Genomic DNA, 21,878 nt, shown 5'->3' on the forward strand with positions numbered 1-21,878 from the left:
CTCCCCCTGCCAGCTCACTGAAAGTCTCTCCCCCACTCCCCATGCCAGCTCACTGAGAGTCACTACCCCTGCTAGCTCACTGAGAATCACTCCGCCACTCCCCCTGCCAGCCCAATGAGAGTCACTCCATGTGCCAGCTCACTGAGAGTCACTACCCCTGCTAGCTCACTGAGAGTCACACTCCTGCCAGACCACTGAGAGTCAGTCCCCCTGCCAGCCCACTGAGAGTCACTCCACCTGCCAGACCACTGAGAGTCACTCACCCTGCTAGCTCACTGAAAGTCACTCCCCCACTCCTCCTGCCAGCTCACTGAGAGTCACTCCCCCTGCCAGCTCACTGAGAGTCACTCCCCCGGCTAGCTCACTGAGAGTCACTCCCCCACTCCCCCTGCCAGCTCACTGAGAGTCACTCCCCCTGCCAGCCCACTGAGAGTCACTCCCCCACTCCCCTTGCCAGCTCACTGAGAGTCACTCCCCCTGCCAGCTCACTGAGAGTCACTCCCCCTGCCAGCTCACTGAGAGTCACTCCCCCTGCCAGCCCACTGAGAGTCACTCCCCCACTCCCCCTGCCAGCTCACTGAGAGTCAATCCCCCTGCTAGCTCACTGAGAATCTCTCCCCCACTCCCCCTGCCAGCTCACTGAGAGTAACTCTCCCGGCGAGCTCACTGAGAGTCACTCCGCCACTCCCCCTGCCAGCCCACTGATAGTCACTCCCCCTGCCAGCCCACTGAGAGTCACACACCTGCCAGACCACTGAGAGTCACTCACCCTGCTAGCTCACTGAAAGTCACTCCCCAACTCCTCCTGCCACCTCTCTGAGAGTCACTCCCCCTGCCAGCTCACTGAGAGTCACTCCCCCTGCCAGCCCACTGAGAGTTAATCCCCCACTCCCCCTGCCAGCTCACTGAGAGTCACTCCCCCACTCCCCCTGCCAGCTCACTGAGAGTCAATCCCCCTCTCCTCCTGCCAGCCCACTGAGAGTCACTCCCCCACTCCTCCTGCCAGCTCACTGAGAGTCACTCCCCCACTCCCCATGCCCGCTCACTGAGAGTCACTACCCCTGCTAGCTCACTGAGAATCTCTACCACACTCCCCCTGCCAGCCCACTGAGAGTCACACCCCTGCCAGACCACTGAGAGTCACTCCCCCTTCCAGCTCACTGAGTGTTTCTCCCCCTGCCAGCTCACTGAGAGTCACTCCCCCTGCCAGCTCACTGTGAGTCACTCCCCCACTCCCCCTGCCAGCTCACTGAGAGTCACACCCCTGCCAGACCACTGAGAGTCACTCCCCCTTCCAGCTCACTGAGTGTTTCTCCCCCTGCCAGCTCACTGAGAGTCACTCCCCCTGCCAGCTCACTGTGAGTCACTCCCCCACTCCCCCTGCCAGCTCACTGAGAATCACTCCCCCTGCCAGCTCACTGAGAGTCACTGCCCCTGCCAGCTCACTGTGAGTCACTCCCCCACTCCCCCTGCCAACTCACTGAGAGTCACTCCCCCTGCCAGCTCACTGTGAGTCCCTCCCCCACTCCCCCTGCCAGCTCACTGAGAATCACTCCCCCTGCCAGCTCACTGAGAATCACTCCCCCTGCCAGCTCACTGAGAGTCACTCCCCCACTCCCCCTGCCAGATCACTGAGAGTCACTCCCCCACACCGCCTGCGAGCTGACTGAGAGTCACTCCCCCACTACCCCTGCCAGCTCACTGAGAGTCACTCCCCCACTCCCCCTGCCAGCTCACTGAGAGTCACTCCCCCTGCCAGCCCACTGAGAGTCACTCCCCCAGCCCGCTTACTGAGAGTCACCTCCCCTGCCAGCTCACTGAGAGTCACTCCCACACTCCCCCTGCCTGCTCACTGAGAGTCACTCCCCCTGCCAGCTCACTGATAGTTACTCCCCCTGCCAGCTCACTGAGAGTCACTCCCGCTGCCAGCCCACTGAGAGTCACTCCCCCACTCCCCCTGCCTGCTCACTGAGAGTCAATCCCCCACTCCCATTGCCAGCCCACTGAGAGTCACTCCCACACTCCCCCTGCCAGCTCACTGAGAGTCTCTCCCCCACTCCCCCTGCCAGCCCACCGAGAGTCACTCCCCCAATCCCCCCGCCAGCTCACTGAGAGATACTCTCCCACTCCCCCTGCCAGCCCACTGAGAGTCACCCCTCCTGACAGCCCACTGAGAGTCACTCCCCCTGCCAGCCCACTGAGAGTCACTCCCCCTGCCAGCTCACTGAGAGTCACTTCCCCTGCCAGCTCACTGAGAGTCACTACCCCTGCCAGCTCACTGAGAGTCACTCCCCATGCCAGCTCACTGAGTGTCACCCCCCCTGCCAGCTCACTGAGAGTCTCTCCCCCACTCCCCCTGCCAGCCCACCGAGAGTCACTCCCCCAATCCCCCGCCAGCTCACTGAGAGATACTCTCCGACTCCCCCTGCCAGCCCACTGAGAGTCACCCCTCCTGACAGCCCACTGAGAGTCACTCCCCCTGCCAGCCCACTGAGAGTCACTCCCCCTGCCAGCTCACTGAGAGTCACTTCCCCTGCCAGCTCACTGAGAGTCACTACCCCTGCCAGCTCACTGAGAGTCACTCCCCATGCCAGCTCACTGAGTGTCACCCCCCCTGCCAGCCCACTGAGAGTCACTCCCCCACTCCCCCTGCCAGCTCACTGAGAGTCACTCCCCCTGCCAGCTCACTGTGAGTTTCTCCCCCTGTCAGCTGACTGAGAGTCAATCCCCCAGTCCCGCTGCCAGCTCACTGAGAGTCACTCCCCTTGCCAGCTCACTGTCACTCGCCCACTCCCCCTGCCAGCTCACTGATAGTCATTCCCCTGCCAGCCCACTGAGAGTCACTTCCTCTGCCAGCCCACTGAGAGTCACTCCCCCATTTAGCTCACTGAGAGTCACCTCCCCTGCCAGCTCACTGAGAGTCACTCCCACACTCCCCCTGCCTGCTCACTGAGAGTCACTCCCCCTGCCAGCTCACTGAGAGTCACTCGCCCTGCCAGCTCACTGAGAGTCAATCACCCTGCTAGCTCACTCAGAATCTCTCACCCACTCCCCCTGCCAGCTCACTGAGAGTAACTCCCCCGGCTAGCTCACTGAGAGTTACTCCGCCACTCACCCTGCCAGCCCACTGAGAGTCACTCCCCCTGCCAGCCCACTGAGAGTCACACCTCTGCCAGACCACTGAGAGTCACTCACCCTGCTAGCTCACTTAAAGTCACTCCCCCACTCCTCCTGCCAGCTCACTGAGAGTCACTCCCTTGACAGCTCACTGAGAGTCACTCCCCCGGCTAGCTCACTGAGAGTCACTCCCCCACTCCCCCTGCCAGCTCACTGAGATCACTCCACCTGCCTGCTCACTGCGAGTCACTCCCCCTGCTAGCTCACTGAGAGTCACTCCCCCTGCAAGCTCACTGAGATTCACAACCGCTGCCAGCCCACTGAGAGTCACTCCCCCACTCCCCCTGCCAGCTCACTGAGATTCAGTCCCCCACTCCCCCTGCCAGCTCACTGAGAGTCAGTCCCCCACTCCCCCTGCAGCTCACTGAGAGTCACTCCCCCTGCCAGCTCACTGAGAGTCACTCCCCCTGCTAGCTCACTGAGAGTCACTCCCCCTGCCAGGCCACTGAGAGTCACTCCCCCACTCCCCCTGCCAGCTCACCGAGAGTCACTCCCCCTGCTAGCTCACTGAAAGTCTCTCCCCCACTCCTCATGCCAGCTCACTGAGAGTCACTACCCCTGCTAGCTCACTGAGATTCTCTCCCGCACTCCCCCTGCCATTCACTGAGAGTCACAACCCCTGCTAGCTCACTGAGAGTCACTCCGTCACTCCCCCTGCCAGCCCACTGAGAGTCACTCCCCGTGCCAGCTCACTGAGAGTCACTACCCCTGCCAGCCCACTGAGAGGCAGTCCCCTGCCAGCACACTGAGAGTCACACCCCTGCCAGACCACTGAGAGTCACTCACCCTGCTAGCTCACTGAAAGTCACTCCCCCACTCCCCCTGCCAGCTCACTGAGAGTCAATCCCCCACTCACCCTGCCAGCCCACTGAGAGTCTCTCGCACTGCCAGCTCACTGAGAGTCTCTCCCACACTCCCCCTGCCAGCCCACCGAGAGTCACTCCGCCAATCCCCCCGCCAGCTCACTGAGAGACACTCCCCGACTCCCCCTGCCAGCCCACTGAGAGTCACCACTCCTGACAGCCCACTGAGAGTCACTCCCCCTGCCAGCCCACTGAGAGTCACTCCCCCTGCCAGCTCACTGAGAGTCACTTCCCCTGCCAGCTCACTGAGAGTCACTCCCCCTGCCAGCTCACTGAGAGTCACTCCCCCTGCCAGCTCACTGAGTGTCACTCCCCCTGCCAGCCCACTGAGAGTCACTCCCCCTGCCAGCTCACTGAGAGTCACTCCCCCACTCCCCCTGCCAGCTCACTGAGAGTCACTCCCCCACACCGCCTGCGAGCTGTCTGAGAGTCACGCCCCCACTCCCCCTGCCAGCACACTGAGAGTCACTCCCCCACTCCCCCTGCCAGCTCACTGAGAGTCACTCCCCCTGCCAGCTCATTGCGAGTTTCTCCCCCTGCCAGCTCACTGAGAGTCAATCCCCCAGTCCCAAAGCCAGCTCACTGAGAGTCACTGCCCCTGCCAGCCCACTGAGAGTCACTCCCCCTGCCAGCCCACTGAGATTAACTCCCCCACTCCCACTGCCAGCTCACTGACAGTCACTCCCCCACTCCCCCTGCCAGCTCACTGAGAGTCACTCCCCCTCCCAGCTCACTGTGAGTCTCTCCCCCACTCCCCATGCCAGCTCACTGAGAGTCACTACCCCTGCTAGATTACTGAGAATCTCTCCCGCACTTCCCCTGCCAGCTCACTGAGAGTCACTGCACCGTGCCAGCTCACTGAGAGTCTCTCCCCCTGCCAGTCCACTGAGAGTCACACCCCTGCCAGACCACTGAGAGTCACTCCCCCTGCCAGCTCACTGAGTGTCTCTCCCCCTGCCAGCTCACTGTGAGTCCCTCCCCCACTCCCCCTGCCAGCTCACTGAGAGTCACTCCCCCACACCGCCTGCGAGCTGACTGAGAGTCACTCCCCCACTCCCCCTGCCAGCTCACTGAGAGTCACTCCGCCTGCCAGCTCACTGCGAGTTTCTCCCCCTGTCAGCTCACTGAGAGTCAATCCCCCTGCCAGCTCACTGAGAGACTCTGCCCCTGCCAGCTCACTGAGAGTCACTCCCTCACTCACCCTGCCAGCTCACTGAGAGTCACTCACCTTGCCAGCTCACTGTCACTCGCCCACTCCCCCTGCCATCTCACTGAGAGTCTCTCCCCCTGCCAGTCCACTGATTGTCACTCCCCCAGCCAGCTCACTGAGAGTCACCTCCCCTGCCAGCTCACTGAGAGTCACTCCCACACTCCCCCTGCCTGCTCACTGAGAGTCACTCCCCCTGCCAGCTCACTGAGAGTCACTCCCCCTGCCAGCTCACTGAGAGTCACTCCCCCACTCCCCCTGCCAGCTCACTGAGAGTCAATCCCCCACTCCCCCTGCCAGCTCACTGAGAGTCACTCCGACACTCCCCCTGCCGGCTCACTGAGTGTCTCTCCCCAACTCCCCCTGTCAGCTCACTGAGAGTCTCTCGCAATGCCAGCTCACTAGGAGTCTCTCCAACACTCCCCCTGCCAGCCCACCGAGAGTCACTCCCCCAATCCCCCCGCTAGCTCACTGAGAGACACTCCCCAACTCCCCCTGCCAGCCCACTGAGAGTCACCCCTCCTGACAGCCCACTGAGAGTCAGTCCCCCTGCCAGCCCACTGAGAGTCACTCCCCCTGCCAGCTCACTGAGAGTCACTTGCCCTGCCAGCTCACTGAGAGTCACTCCCCCTGCCAGCTCACTGAGAGTCCCTCCCCCTGCCAGCTCACTGAGTGTCACTCCCCCTGCCAGCCCACTGAGAGTCACTCCCCTTGCCAGCTCACTGAGAGTCACTCACCCTGCCAGCTCACTGAGAGTCACTCCCCCACTCCCCCTGCCAGCCCACTGAGAGTCACTCCCCCACTCCCCCTGCCAGCGCAATGGGAGCCACTCCCCCACTCCTCCTGCCAGCTCACTGAGAGTCACTCCCCCAATCCCCCTGCCAGATCACTGAGATTCACTCCCCCTGCCAGCTCACTGATAGTCTCTCCCCCTGCCAGCTCACTGAGAGTCACTCCCACACTCCCCCCGCCAGCTCACTGAAAGTCACTCCCCCTGCCAGCCCACTGAGAGTCACTCCCCCTGCCAACTCACTGAGATCACTCACCCTGCCAGCTCACTGAGAGTAACTCCCCCACTCCCACTGCCAGCTCACTGAGAGTCACTCCCCCACTCCCCCTGCCAGCTCACTGAGAGTCAATCCCCCTGCTAGCTCACTGAGAATCTCTCCCCCACTCCCCCTGCCAGCTCACTGAGTGTAACACTCCCGGCGAGCTCACTGAGAGTCACTCCGCCACTCCCCCTGCCAGCCCACTGATAGTCACTCCCCCTGCCAGCCCACTGAGAGTCACACACCTGCCAGACCACTGAGAGTCACTCACCCTGCTAGCTCACTGAAAGTCACTCCCCAACTCCTCCTGCCACCTCTCTGAGAGTCACTCCCCCTGCCAGCTCACTGAGAGTCACTCCCCCGGCGAGATCACTGAGAGTCACTCCCCCTGCTAGCTCACTGAGAGTCACTCCCCCTGCCAGCTCACTGAGAGTCACTCCCCCTGCCAGCTCACTGAGAGTCTCTCCCCCACTCCCACTGCCAGCTCACTGAGAGTCACTCCCCCTGCCATCTCACTGAGAGTCTCTCCCCCACTCCCCATGCCAGCTCACTGAGAGTCACTACCCCTGCTAGCTCACTGAGAATCTCTCCTGCACTCCCCCTGCCAGCTCACTGAGAGTCACTCCCCCGTGCCAGCTCACTGAGAGTCACACCCCTGCCAGACCACTGAGGGTCACTCCCCCTGCCAGCTCACTGAGTGTTTCTCCTCCTGCCAGCTCACTGAGAGTCACTCCCCCACTCCCCCTGCCAGCTCACTGAGAGTCACTCCCCCACACCGCCTGCGAGCTGACTGAGAGTCACTCCCCCACTCCCCCTGCCAGCTCACTGAGAGTCACTCCCCCACTCCCCCTGCCAGCTCACTGAGAGTCACTCCCCCTGCCAGCTCACTTCGAGTTTCTCCCCCTGTCAGCTCACTGAGAGTCAATCCCCCTGCCAGCTCACTGAGAGACTCTGCCCCTGCCAGCTCACTGAGAGTCACTCCCTCACTCACTCTGCCAGCTCACTGAGAGTCACTCACCTTGCCATCTCACTGTCACTCGCCCACTCCCCCTGCCAGCTCACTGAGAGTCTCTCCCCCTGCCAGTCCACTGAGTGTCACTCCCCCAGCCAGCTCACTGAGAGTCACCTCCCCTTCCAGCTCACTGAGAGTCACTCCCACACTCCCCCTGCCTGCTCACTGAGAGTCACTCCCCCTGCCAGCTCACTGAGAGTCACTCCCCCTGCCAGCTCACTGAAAGTCACTCCCTCACTCCCCCTGCCAGCTCACTGAGAGTCACTCCCGCTGCCAGCCCACTGAGAGTCAATCCCCCACTCCCCCTGCCAGCTCACTGAGAGTCTCTCCCCAACTCCCCCTGTCAGCTCACTGAGAGTCTCTCGCAATGCCAGCTCACTAGGAGTCTCTCCAACACTCCCCCTGCCAGCCCACCGAGAGTCACTCCCCCAATCCCCCCGCGAGCTCACTGAGAGACACTCCCCGACTCCCCCTGCCAGCCCACTGAGAGTCACCCCTCCTGACAGCCCACTGAGAGTCACTCCCCCTGCCAGCCCACTGAGAGTCACTCCCCCTGCCAGCTCACTGAGAGTCACTCCCACTGCCAGCTCACTGAGAGTCAATCCCCCTGCCAGCTCACTGAGAGACTCTGCCCCTGCCAGCTCACTGAGAGTCACTCCCTCACTCACCCTGCCAGCTCACTGAGAGTCACTCACCTTGCCAGCTCACTGTCACTCGCCCACTCCCCCTGCCATCTCACTGAGAGTCTCTCCCCCTGCCAGTCCACTGATTGTCACTCCCCCAGCCAGCTCACAGAGAGTCACCTCCCCAGCCAGCTCACTGAGAGTCACTCCCACACTCCCCCTGCCTGCTCACTGAGAGTCACTCCCCCTGCCAGCTCACTGAGAGTCACTCCCCCTGCCAGCTCACTGAGAGTCACTCCCCCACTCCCCCTGCCAGCTCACTGAGAGTCAATCCCCCACTCCCCCTGCCAGCTCACTGAGAGTCACTCCGACACTCCCCCTGCCGGCTCACTGAGAGTCTCTCCCCAACTCCCCCTGTCAGCTCACTGAGAGTCTCTCGCAATGCCAGCTCACTAGGAGTCTCTCCAACACTCCCCCTGCCAGCCCACCGAGAGTCACTCCCCCAATCCCCCCGCTAGCTCACTGAGAGACACTCCCCGACTCCCCCTGCCAGCCCACTGAGAGTCACTCCCCTTGCCAGCTCACTGAGAGTCACTCACCCTGCCAGCTCACTGAGAGTCAATCCCCCACTCCCCCTGCCAGCCCACTGAGAGTCACTCCCCCACTCCCCCTGCCAGCGCAATGGGAGCCACTCCCCCACTCCTCCTGCCAGCTCACTGAGAGTCACTCCCCCAATCCCCCTGCCAGATCACTGAGATTCACTCCCCCTGCCAGCTCACTGATAGTCTCTCCCCCTGCCAGCTCACTGAGAGTCACTCCCGCACTCCCCCCGCCAGCTCACTGAAAGTCACTCCCCCTGCCAGCCCACTGAGAGTCACTCCCCCTGCCAACTCACTAAGATCACTCCCTCTGCCAGCTCACTGAGAATCACTCCCCACTCCCTCTGCCAGCTCACTGAGAGTCACTCCCCCACTCCCCCTGCCAGCTCACTGAGAGTCAATCCCCCTGCTAGCTCACTGAGAATCTCTCCCCCAAACCCCCTGCCAGCTCACTGAGAGTAACACTCCCGGCGAGCTCACTGAGAGTCACTCCGCCACTCCCCCTGCCAGCCCACTGATAGTCACTCCCCCTGCCAGCCCACTGAGAGTCACACACCTGCCAAACCACTGAGAGTCACTCACCCTGCTAGCTCACTGAAAGTCACTCCCCAACTCCTCCTGTCACCTCTCTGAGAGTCACTCCCCCTGCCAGCTCACTGAGAGTCACTCCCCCGGCGAGATCACTGAGAGTCACTCCCCCTGCTAGCTCACTGAGAGTCACTCCCCCTGCCAGCTCACTGAGAGTCTCTCCCCCACTCCCCATACCAGCTCACTGAGAGTCACTACCCCTGCTAGCTCACTGAGAATCTCTCCCGCACTCCCCCTGCCAGCTCACTGAGAGTCACTCCCCCGTGCCAGCTCACTGAGAGTCACACCCCTGCCAGACCACTGAGGGTCACTCCCCCTGCCAGCTCACTGAGTGTTTCTCCCCCTGCCAGCTCACTGAGAGTCACTCCCCCTGCCAGCTCACTGTGAGTCACTCCCCCACTCCCCCTGCCAGCTCACTGAGAGTCACTCCCCCACACCGCCTGCGAGCTGACTGAGAGTCACTCCCCCACTCCCCCTGCCAGCTCACTGAGAGTCACTCCCCCACTCCCCCTGCCAGCTCACTGAGAGTCACTCCCCCTGCCAGCTCACTTCGAGTTTCTCCCCCTGTCAGCTCACTGAGAGTCAATCCCCCTGCCAGCTCACTGAGAGACTCTGCCGCTGCCAGCTCACTGAGAGTCACTCCCTCACTCACCCTGCCAGCTCACTGAGAGTCTCTCACCTTGCCAGCTCACTGTCACTCGCCCACTCCCCCTGCCAGCTCACTGAGAGTCTCTCCCCCTGCCAGTCCACTGAGAGTCACTCCCCCAGCCAGCTCACTGAGAGTCACCTCCCCTGCCAGCTCACTGAGAGTCTCTCCCCAACTCCCCCTGTCAGCTCACTGAGAGTCTCTCGCAATGCCAGCTCACTAGGAGTCTCTCCAACACTCCCCCTGCCAGCCCACCGAGAGTCACTCCCCCAATCCCCCCGCTAGCTCACTGAGAGACACTCCCCGACTCCCCCTGCCAGCCCACTGAGAGTCACTCCCCTTGCCAGCTCACTGAGAGTCACTCACCCTGCCAGCTCACTGAGAGTCAATCCCCCACTCCCCCTGCCAGCCCACTGAGAGTCACTCCCCCACTCCCCCTGCCAGCGCAATGGGAGCCACTCCCCCACTCCTCCTGCCAGCTCACTGAGAGTCACTCCCCCAATCCCCCTGCCAGATCACTGAGATTCACTCCCCCTGCCAGCTCACTGATAGTCTCTCCCCCTGCCAGCTCACTGAGAGTCACTCCCGCACTCCCCCCGCCAGCTCACTGAAAGTCACTCCCCCTGCCAGCCCACTGAGAGTCACTCCCCCTGCCAACTCACTAAGATCACTCCCTCTGCCAGCTCACTGAGAATCACTCCCCACTCCCTCTGCCAGCTCACTGAGAGTCACTCCCCCACTCCCCCTGCCAGCTCACTGAGAGTCAATCCCCCTGCTAGCTCACTGAGAATCTCTCCCCCAAACCCCCTGCCAGCTCACTGAGAGTAACACTCCCGGCGAGCTCACTGAGAGTCACTCCGCCACTCCCCCTGCCAGCCCACTGATAGTCACTCCCCCTGCCAGCCCACTGAGAGTCACACACCTGCCAAACCACTGAGAGTCACTCACCCTGCTAGCTCACTGAAAGTCACTCCCCAACTCCTCCTGTCACCTCTCTGAGAGTCACTCCCCCTGCCAGCTCACTGAGAGTCACTCCCCCGGCGAGATCACTGAGAGTCACTCCCCCTGCTAGCTCACTGAGAGTCACTCCCCCTGCCAGCTCACTGAGAGTCTCTCCCCCACTCCCCATACCAGCTCACTGAGAGTCACTACCCCTGCTAGCTCACTGAGAATCTCTCCCGCACTCCCCCTGCCAGCTCACTGAGAGTCACTCCCCCGTGCCAGCTCACTGAGAGTCACACCCCTGCCAGACCACTGAGGGTCACTCCCCCTGCCAGCTCACTGAGTGTTTCTCCCCCTGCCAGCTCACTGAGAGTCACTCCCCCTGCCAGCTCACTGTGAGTCACTCCCCCACTCCCCCTGCCAGCTCACTGAGAGTCACTCCCCCACACCGCCTGCGAGCTGACTGAGAGTCACTCCCCCACTCCCCCTGCCAGCTCACTGAGAGTCACTCCCCCACTCCCCCTGCCAGCTCACTGAGAGTCACTCCCCCTGCCAGCTCACTTCGAGTTTCTCCCCCTGTCAGCTCACTGAGAGTCAATCCCCCTGCCAGCTCACTGAGAGACTCTGCCGCTGCCAGCTCACTGAGAGTCACTCCCTCACTCACCCTGCCAGCTCACTGAGAGTCTCTCACCTTGCCAGCTCACTGTCACTCGCCCACTCCCCCTGCCAGCTCACTGAGAGTCTCTCCCCCTGCCAGTCCACTGAGAGTCACTCCCCCAGCCAGCTCACTGAGAGTCACCTCCCCTGCCAGCTCACTGAGAGTCACTCCCCTTGCCAGCTCACTGAGAGTCACTCCCCCTGCCAGTCCACTGATTGTCACTCCCCCAGCCAGCTCACTGAGAGTCACCTCCCCTGCCAGCTCACTGAGAGTCACTCCCACACTCCCCCTGCCTGCTCACTGAGAGTCACTCTCCCTGCCAGCTCACTGAGAGTCACTCCCCCTGCCAGCTCACTGAGAATCACTCCCCCACTCACCCTGCCAGCTCACTGAGAGTCAATCCCCCACTCCCCCTGCCAGCCCACTGAGAGTCACTCCGACACTCCCCCTGCCGGCTCACTGAGAGTCTCTCCCCAACTCCCCCTGTCAGCTCACTGAGAGTCTCTCGCAATGCCAACTCACTAGGAGTCTCTCCAACACTCCCCCTGCCAGCCCACCGAGAGTCACTCCCCCAATCCCCCCGCTAGCTCACTGAGAGACACTCCCCGACTCCCCCTGCCAGCCCACTGAGAGTCACCCCTCCTGACAGCCCACTGAGAGTCAGTCCCCCTGCCAGCCCACTGAGAGTCACTCCCCCTGCCAGCTCACTGAGAGTCACTTGCCCTGCCAGCTCACTGAGAGTCACTCCCCCTGCCAGCTCACTGAGAGTCCCTCCCCCTGCCAGCTCACTGAGTGTCACTCCCCCTGCCAGCCCACTGAGAGTCACTCCCCTTGCCAGCTCACTGAGAGTCACACACCCTGCCAGCTCACTGAGAGTCAATCCCCCACTCACCCTGCCAGCCCACTGAGAGTCACTCCCCCACTCCCCCTGCCAGCGCAATGGGAGCCACTCCCCCACTCCTCCTGCCAGCTCACTGAGAGTCACTCCCCCAATCCCCCTGCCAGATCACTGAGATTCACTCCCCCTGCCAGCTCACTGATAGTCTCTCCCCCTGCCAGCTCACTGAGAGTCACTCCCACACTCCCCCCGCCAGCTCACTGAAAGTCACTCCCCCTGCCAGCCCACTGAGAGTCACTCCCCCTGCCAACTCACTGAGATCACTCACCCTGCCAGCTCACTGAGAGTAACTCCCCCACTCCCACTGCCAGCTCACTGAGAGTCACTCCCCCACTCCCCCTGCCAGCTCACTGAGAGTCAATCCCCCTGCTAGCTCACTGAGAATCTCTCCCCCACTCCCCCTGCCAGCTCACTGAGAGTAACACTCCCGGCGAGCTCACTGAGAGTCACTCCGCCACTCCCCCTGCCAGCCCACTGATAGTCACTCCCCCTGCCAGCCCACTGAGAGTCACACACCTGCCAGACCACTGAGAGTCACTCACCCTGCTAGCTCACTGAAAGTCACTCCCCAACTCCTCCTGCCACCTCTCTGAGAGTCACTCCCCCTGCCAGCTCACTGAGAGTCACTCCCCCGGCGAGATCACTGAGAGTCACTCCCCCTGCTAGCTCACTGAGAGTCACTCCCCCTGCCAGCTCACTGAGAGTCACTCCCCCTGCCAGCTCACTGAGAGTCTCTCCCCCACTCCCACTGCCAGCTCACTGAGAGTCACTCCCCCTGCCATCTCACTGAGAGTCTCTCCCCCACTCCCCATGCCAGCTCACTGAGAGTCACTACCCCTGCTAGCTCACTGAGAATCTCTCCTGCACTCCCCCTGCCAGCTCACTGAGAGTCACACCCCTGCCAGACCACTGAGGGTCACTCCCCCTGCCAGCTCACTGAGTGTTTCTCCCCCTGCCAGCTCACTGAGAGTCACTCCCCCTGCCAGCTCACTGTGAGTCACTCCCCCACTCCCCCTGCCAGCTCACTGAGAGTCACTCCCCCACACCGCCTGCGAGCTGACTGAGAGTCACTCCCCCACTCCCCCTGCCAGCTCACTGAGAGTCACTCCCCCACTCCCCCTGCCAGCTCACTGAGAGTCACTCCCCCTGCCAGCTCACTTCGAGTTTCTCCCCCTGTCAGCTCACTGAGAGTCAATCCCCCTGCCAGCTCACTGAGAGACTCTGCCCCTGCCAGCTCACTGAGAGTCACTCCCTCACTCACCCTGCCAGCTCACTGAGAGTCATTCACCTTGCCATCTCACTGTCACTCGCCCACTCCCCCTGCCAGCTCACTGAGAGTCTCTCCCCCTGCCAGCTCACTGAGAGTCACCTCCCCTGCCAGCTCACTGAGAGTCACTCCCACACTCCCCCTGCCTGCTCACTGAGAGTCACTCCCCCTGCCAGCTCACTGAGAGTCACTCCCCCTGCCAGCTCACTGAAAGTCACTCCCTCACTCCCCCTGCCAGCTCACTGAGAGTCACTCCCGCTGCCAGCCCACTGAGAGTCAATCCCCCACTCCCCCTGCCAGCTCACTGAGAGTCTCTCCCCAACTCCCCCTGTCAGCTCACTGAGAGTCTCTCGCAATGCCAGCTCACTAGGAGTCTCTCCAACACTCCCCCTGCCAGCCCACCGAGAGTCACTCCCCCAATCCCCCCGCTAGCTCACTGAGAGACACTCCCCGACTCCCCCTGCCAGCCCACTGAGAGTCACCCCTCCTGACAGCCCACTGAGAGTCACTCCCCCTGCCAGCCCACTGAGAGTCACTCCCCCTGCCAGCTCACTGAGAGTCACTTCCCCTGCCAGCTCACTGAGAGTCACTCCCCCTGCCAGCTCACTGAGAGTCCCTCCCCCTGCCAGCTCACTGAGTGTCACTCTCCCTGCCAGCCCACTGAGAGTCACTCCCCCTGCCAGCTCACTGAGAGTCACTCACCCTGCCAGCTCACTGAGAGTCACTCCCCCTGCCAGCTCACTGAGAGTCACTCACCCTGCCAGCTCACTGAGAGTCAATCCCCCACTCCCCCTGCCAGCCCACTGAGAGTCACTCCCCCACTCCCCCTGCCAGCGCAATGGGAGCCACTCCCCCACTCCTCCTGCCAGCTCACTGAGAGTCACTCCCCCAATCCCCCTGCCAGATCACTGAGATTCACTCCCCCTGCCAGCTCACTGAGAGTCACTCCCGCACTCCCCCCGCCAGCTCACTGAAAGTCACTCCCCCTGCCAGCCCACTGAGAGTCACTCCCCCTGCCAACTCACTGAGATCACTCCCTCTGCCAGCTCACTGAGAATCACTCCCCCACTCCCTCTGCCAGCTCAGTGAGAGTAACTCCCCCACTCCCACTGCCAGCTCACTGAGAGTCACTCCCCCACTCCCCCTGCCAGCTCACTGAGAGTCAATCCCCCTGCTAGCTCACTGAGAATCTCTCCCCCAAACCCCCTGCCAGCTCACTGAGAGTAACACTCCCGGCGAGCTCACTGAGAGTCACTCCGCCACTCCCCCTGCCAGCCCACTGATAGTCACTCCCCCTGCCAGCCCACTGAGAGTCACACACCTGCCAAACCACTGAGAGTCACTCAACCTGCTAGCTCACTGAAAGTCACTCCCCAACTCCTCCTGCCACCTCTCTGAGAGTCACTCCCCCTGCCAGCTCACTGAGAGTCACTCCCCCGGCGAGATCACTGAGAGTCACTCCCCCTGCTAGCTCACTGAGAGTAACTCCCCCTGCCAGCTCACTGAGAGTCTCTCCCCCACTCCCCATACCAGCTCACTGAGAGTCACTACCCCTGCTAGCTCACTGAGAATCTCTCCCGCACTCCCCCTGCCAGCTCACTGAGAGTCACTCCCCCGTGCCAGCTCACTGAGAGTCACACCCCTGCCAGACCACTGAGGGTCACTCCCCCTGCCAGCTCACTGAGTGTTTCTCCCCCTGCCAGCTCACTGAGAGTCACTCCCCCTGCCAGCTCACTGTGAGTCACTCCCCCACTCCCCCTGCCAGCTCACTGAGAGTCACTCCCCCACACCGCCGGCGAGCTGACTGAGAGTCACTCCCCCACTCCCCCTGCCAGCTCACTGAGAGTCACTCCCCCACTCCCCCTGCCAGCTCACTGAGAGTCACTCCCCCTGCCAGCTCACTTCGAGTTTCTCCCCCTGTCAGCTCACTGAGAGTCAATCCCCCTGCCAGCTCACTGAGAGACTCTGCCCCTGCCAGCTCACTGAGAGTCACTCCCTCACTCACCCTGCCAGCTCACTGAGAGTCTCTCACCTTGCCAGCTCACTGTCACTCGCCCACTCCCCCTGCCAGCTCACTGAGAGTCTCTCCCCCTGCCAGTCCACTGAGAGTCACTCCCCCAGCCAGCTCACTGAGAGTCACCTCCCCTGCCAGCTCACTGAGAGTCACTCCCCTTGCCAGCTCACTGAGAGTCACTCCCCCTGCCAGCCCACTGAGAGTCACTCCCCCACTCCCCCTGCCAGCTCAATGAGAGTCAATCCCCCACTCCCCCTGCCAGCCCACTGGAGTCACTCCCACACTCCCCCTGCCGTCTCACTGAGAGTCTCTCCCCAACTCCCCCTGTCAGCTCACTGAGAGTCTCTCGCAATGCCAGCTCACTAGGAGTCTCTCCAACACTCCCCCTGCCAGCCCACCGAGAGTCACTCCCCCAATCCCCCCGCTAGCTCACTGAGAGACACTCCCCGACTCACCCTGCCAGCCCACTGAGAGTCACCCCTCCTGACAGCCCACTGAGAGTCACTCCCCCTGCCAGCTCACTGAGAGTCACTTGCCCTGCCAGCTCACTGAGAGTCACTCCCCCTGCCAGCTCACTGAGAGTCCCTCCCCCTGCCAGCTCACTGAGTGTCACTCCCCCTGCCAGCCCACTGAGAGTCACTCCCCTTGCCAGCTCACTGAGAGTCACTCACCCTGCCAGCTCACTGAGAGTCACTCCCCCACTCCCCCTGCCAGCCCACTGAGAGTCACTCCCCCACTCCCCCTGCCAGCGCAATGAGAGCCACTCCCCCACTCCTCCTGCCAGCTCACTGAGAGTCACTCCCCCAATCCCCCTGCCAGATCACTGAGATTCACTCCCCCTGCCAGCTCACTGATAGTCTCTCCCCCTGCCAGCTCACTGAGAGTCACTCCCCCACTCCCCCCGCCAGCTCACTGAAAGTCACTCCCCCTGCCAGCCCACTGAGAGTCACTCCCCCTGCCAACTCACTGAGATCACTCACTCTGCCAGCTCACTGAGAATCACTCCCCCACTCCCTCTGCCAGCTCACTGAGAGTAACTCCCCCACTCCCACTGCCAGCTCACTGAGAGTCACTCCCCCACTCCCCCAGCCAGCTAACTGAGAGTCTCTCACCCTGCCAGCTCACTGAGAGTCACTCCCCCACTGCCCCTGCCAGCTCATTGGGAGTCACTCCCCCTGCCAGCTCACTGAGAGTCACACCCCCTGCCAGCTCACTGAGAGTCACTCCCCCACTCTCCCTGCCAGCTCACTGAGAGTCACTCCCGCACTCCCCCTGCCAGCTTACTGAGAGTCAATCCCCCACTTGCCCTGCCAGCTCACTGAGAGTCACTCCCTCTGCCAGCTCACTGAGAGTCTCTCCACAACTCCCCCTGCCAGCTCACTGAGAGTCTCTCCACCTGCCAGGTCACTGAGAGTCACTCCCCCACTCCTCCGCCAGCTCGTTGAGATTCACTCCCCCTGCTAGCTCACTGAGAGTCACTCCGCCACTCCCCCTGCCAGCCCACTGAGAGTCACTCCCCCTGCCAGCTCACTGAGTGTCACACCCCGTGCAGCCCACTGAGAGTCACACCCCCGCCAGACCACTGAGAGTCACTCCCCCTGCCTGCTCACTGAGACTGCCCCTGCCAGCTCACTGAGAGTCACTCCCCCTGCCAGCTCACTGTGAGTCACTCCTTCACTCACCCTGCCTGCTCACTGAGAGTCACTCCTCCACACAGCCTGCCAGCTGACTGAGAGTCACTCCCCCACACCCCCTGCCAGCTCACTGAGTGTCACTACACAACTGCCCCTGCCAGCTCACTGAGTCTCTCTTCCGCTGCCAGCTCACTGAGAGCCAATCCCCCACTCCCCCTGCCAGCTCACTGAGAGTCACTCCCCCTGCCAGCTCACTGAGAGTATCTCCCCCTGCCATCTCACTGAGAGTCACTCCCCCTGCCAGCTCACTGAGCGTCACTACCTAACTCCCCCTGGCAGCTCACTGAGAGTCACTCCCCCACTCACCCTGCCAGCTCACTGAGAGTCAATCCCCCTTCCAGCCCACTGAGAGTCACTCCCCCTGCCAGCCCACTGAGAGTCACTCTCCCAGCCAGCTCACTGAGTGTCACCTCCCCTTCCAGCTCACTGAGAGTCACTCCCCCACTCCCCCTGCCAGCTCAATGAGAGTCACTCCCCCACTCCCCCAGCCAGCTCACTGAGATTCACTCCCCCACTCCCCCTGCCAGCTCACTGAGAGTCACTCCCCCACTCCCCCTGCCAGCTCAATGAGAGTCACTCCCCCACTCCACCCGCCAGCTCACTGAGATTCACTCCCCCACTCCCCCTGCCAGCTCACTGAGAGTCACTCCCCCACTCCCCCTGCCAGCCCACTGAGAGACTCTCCCCCGGCTAGCTCACTGAGAGTCACTCCCCCACTCCCCCTGCCAGCTCACTGAGAGTCTCTACCCCTGCCTGCTCACTGAGAGTCACTGCCCCACTCCCCCTGCCAGCTCACTCAGAGTCACTCCCCCACTCCCCCTGCCAGCTCACTGAGGGTCAATCCCCCTGCTAGCTCACTGAGAATCTCTCCCCCACTCCCCCCGCTGCTCACTGAGAGTAACTCTCCCGGCGAGGTCACTGAGAGTCACTCCGCCACTCCCCCTGCCAGCCCACTGATAGTCACTCCCCCTGCCAGCTCACTGAAAGTCACTCCCCAACTCCTCCTGCCACCTCTCTGAGAGTCACTCCCCCGGCGAGATCACTGAGAGTCACTCCCCCTGCTAGCTCACTGAGAGTCACTCCCCCTGCTAGGTCACTGAGAGTCACTCCCCCTGCCAGCCCACTGAGAGTAACTCCCCCACTCCCCCTGCCAGCTCACTGAGAGTCACTCCCCCTGCCAGCCCACTGAGAGTAACTCCCCCACTCCCCCTGCCAGCTCACTGAGAGTCACTCACCCTGCCAGACCACTGAGAGTCACTCCCCCTGCCAGACCACTGAGAGTCACACCCCTGCCAGACCACTGTGAGTCACACCCCTGCCAGACCACTGAGAGTCACTCCCCCTGCCAGACCACTGAGAGTCACTCCCCCACACCGCCTGCGAGCTGACTGAGAGTCACTCCCCCACTCCCCCTGCCAGCTCACTGAGAGTCACTGCCCCACTCCCCCTGCCAGCTCACTGAGAGTCACTCCCCCAGCCAGCTCACTGCGAGTTTCTCCCCCTGTCAGATCACTGAGAGTCAATACCCCTGCCAGCTCACTGAGAAACTCTGCCCCTGCCAGCTCACTGAGAGTCACTCCCTCACTCAACCTGCCAGCTCACTGAGAGTCACTCACATTGCCAGCTCACTGTCTCTCGCCCACTCCCCCTGCCGGCTCACTGAGAGTCACTCCCCCTGCCAGCTCACTGAGAGTCACCTCCCCTGCCAGCTCACTGAGAGTCACTCCCACACTCCCCCTGCCTGCTCACTGAGAGTCACTCCCCCTGCCAGCTCACTGAGAGTCACTCCCCCTGCCAGCTCACTGAGAGTCACTCCCGCTGCCAGCCCACTGAGAGTCACTCCCCCACTCCCCCTGCCGGCTCACTGAGAGTCTCTCCCCAACTCCCCCTGCCTGCTCACTGAGAGTCTCTCGCAATGCCAAATCACTAGGAGTCTCTCCAACACTCCCCCTGCCAGCCCACTGAGAGTCACTCCCCCAATCCCCCCGCCAGCTCACTGAGAGTCCCTCCCCCTGCCAGCTCACTGAGTGTCACTCCCCCTGCCAGCCCACTGAGAGTCACTCCCCCTGCCAGCTCACTGAGAGTCACTCACCCTGCCAGCTCACTGAGAGTCACTCCCCCACTCCCCCTGCCAGCCCACTGAGAGTCACTCCCCCATTCCCCCTGCCAGCGCAATGAGAGCCTCTCCCCCAATCCTCCTGCCAGCTCACTGAGAGTCACTCCCCCAATCCCCCTGCCAGATCACTGAGATTCACTCCCCCTGCCAGCTCACTGAGAGTCTTTCCCCCTGCCAACTCACTGAGATCACTCACCCTGCCAGCTCACTGAAAGTCACTCCCCCTGCCAGCCCACTGAGAGTCACTCCCCCTGCCAACTCACTGAGATCACTCACCCTGCCAGCTCACTGAGAATCACTCCCCCACACCCTCTGCCAGCTCACTGAGAGTAACTCCCCCACTCCCACTGCCAGCTCACTGAGAGTCACTCCCCCACTCCCTCAGCCAGATAACTGAGAGTCTCTCACCCTGCCAGCTCACTGAGAGTCACTCACCCACTTCCCCTGCCAGCTCATTGAGAGTCACTCCCGCTGCCAGCTCACTGAGAGTCACACCCCCTGCCAGCTCACTGAGAGTCACTCCCCATGCCAGATCACTGAGAGTCACTCCCCCACTCCCCCTGCCAGCTCACTGAGAGTCTCTCCCCATGCCAGATCACTGAGAGTCACTCCCCCACTCCCCCTGCCAGCTCACTGAGAGTCACTCCCCCTGCCAGCTCACTGAGAGTCTCTCCCCCTGCCAGCTCACTGAGAGTCACTCCCCTACTCCCCCTGCCAGCTCACTGAGAGTCTCTCCACCTGCCAGCTCACTGAGAGTCACTCCCCCACTCCTCCGCCAGCTCGTTGAGATTCACTCCGCCTGCTAGCTCACTGAGAGTCACTCTGCCACTCCCCCTGCCAGCCCACTGAGAGTCACACCCCTGCCAGACCACTGAGAGTCACTCCCCCTGCCAGCTCACTGTGAGTCACTCCCCCACTCACGCTGCCAGCTCACTGAGAGTCACTCCTCCACACAGCCTGCCAGCTGACTGAGAGTCACTCCCCCACACCCCCTGCCAGCTCACTGAGTGTCACTACACAACTCCCCCTGCCAGCTCACTGAGTCTCTCTTCCGCTGCCAGCTCACTGAGAGCCTCCACCCTGCCAGCTCACTGAGAGTCATTCCCCCAATCCCCCTGCCAGCTCAATGAGAGTCACTCCCCCTGCCAGCTCACTGAGAGTCACTCCCCCTGCCAGCTCACTGAGAGTCACTCCCCCTGCCAGCACACTGAGCGTCACTACCTAACTCCCCCTGGCAGCTCACTGAGAGTCAGTCCTGCACTCGCCCTGCCAGCTCACTGAGAGTCTCTCCCCCTGCCAGCTCACCGAGAGACACACACCTCCCCCTGCAAGCTCACTGAGAGTCACTCCCCCATTCCACCTGCCAGCTCACTGAGAGTCACTCCCCCTTCCAGCCCACTGAGTGTCACTCCCCCTGCCAGCCCACTGAGAGTCTCTCTCCCAGCCAGCTCACTGAGAGTCACCTCCCCTTCCAGCTCACTGAGAGTCACTCCACCACTCCCCCAGCCAGCTCAATGAGATTCACTCCCCCACTCCCCCTGCCAGCTCACTGAGAGTCTCTCCCCCTGCCTGCTCACTGATTGTCACTCCCCAACTCCCCCTGCCAGCTCACTGAGAGTCACTCCCGGTGCCAGCTCACTGAGAGTCACTCCCCCTGCCAGCCCACTGAGAGTCACTCCCCCTGCCAGCTCACTGAGAGTCACTCCACCTGCCAGATCACTGAGAGTCACTCCCCCAATCCCCCTGCCAGCTCACTGAGAGTCACTCAGCCACTCCCCCTGCCAGCTCACTGAGAGTTTCTCCCCCTGCCAGCTCACTGAGAGTCACTCCCCCTGCCAGCCAACTGAGCGTCACACCCCCTGCCAGCTTACTGAGAGTCAATCCCCCTGCCAGCTCACTGAGAGTCTCTCCCCCTGCCAGCTCACTGAGAGTCACTCACCCTGCCAGCTCACTGAGAGTCACTCCCCACTCCCCTTGCCTGTCCACTGAGAGTCACTCCCCCACTCCCCCTGCTAGCTCACTGAGAGTCTCTCCCCCACTCCCCATGCCAGCTCACTGAGAGTCACTCCCCCTGTTAGCTCACTGAGAGTCACTCCCCCTGCCAGCCCACTGAGAGTCACACCCCTGCCAGACCATTGAGAGTCTCTCCCCCTGCCAGCTCACTGAGAGTATCTCCCCCTGCAAGCTCACTGAGAGTCACTCCCCCTGCCAGCTCACTGAGAGTCACTCCCCCACTCCCCCTGCTAGCTCACTGAGAGTCTCTCCCCCACTCCCCATGCCAGCTCACTGAGAGTCAATACCCCTGCCAGCTCACTGAGAGACTCTGCCCCTGCCAGCTCACTGAGAGTCACTCCCCCACTCCCCCTGCCAGCTCACTGAGATTCACTCCCCCTGCCAGCCCACTGAGAGTCACTCCCCCAGCCAGCTCACTGAAAGTCACTCCCACACTCCCCCTGCCTGCTCACTGAGAGTCACTCCCCCAATCCCCCTGCCAGCTCACTGAGAGTCTCTCCCCCTGCCAGCTC

Source organism: Carcharodon carcharias, chromosome 28, assembly GCF_017639515.1.
Source record: "Carcharodon carcharias isolate sCarCar2 chromosome 28, sCarCar2.pri, whole genome shotgun sequence".
Taxonomy (NCBI): Eukaryota; Metazoa; Chordata; class Chondrichthyes; order Lamniformes; family Lamnidae; genus Carcharodon; species Carcharodon carcharias.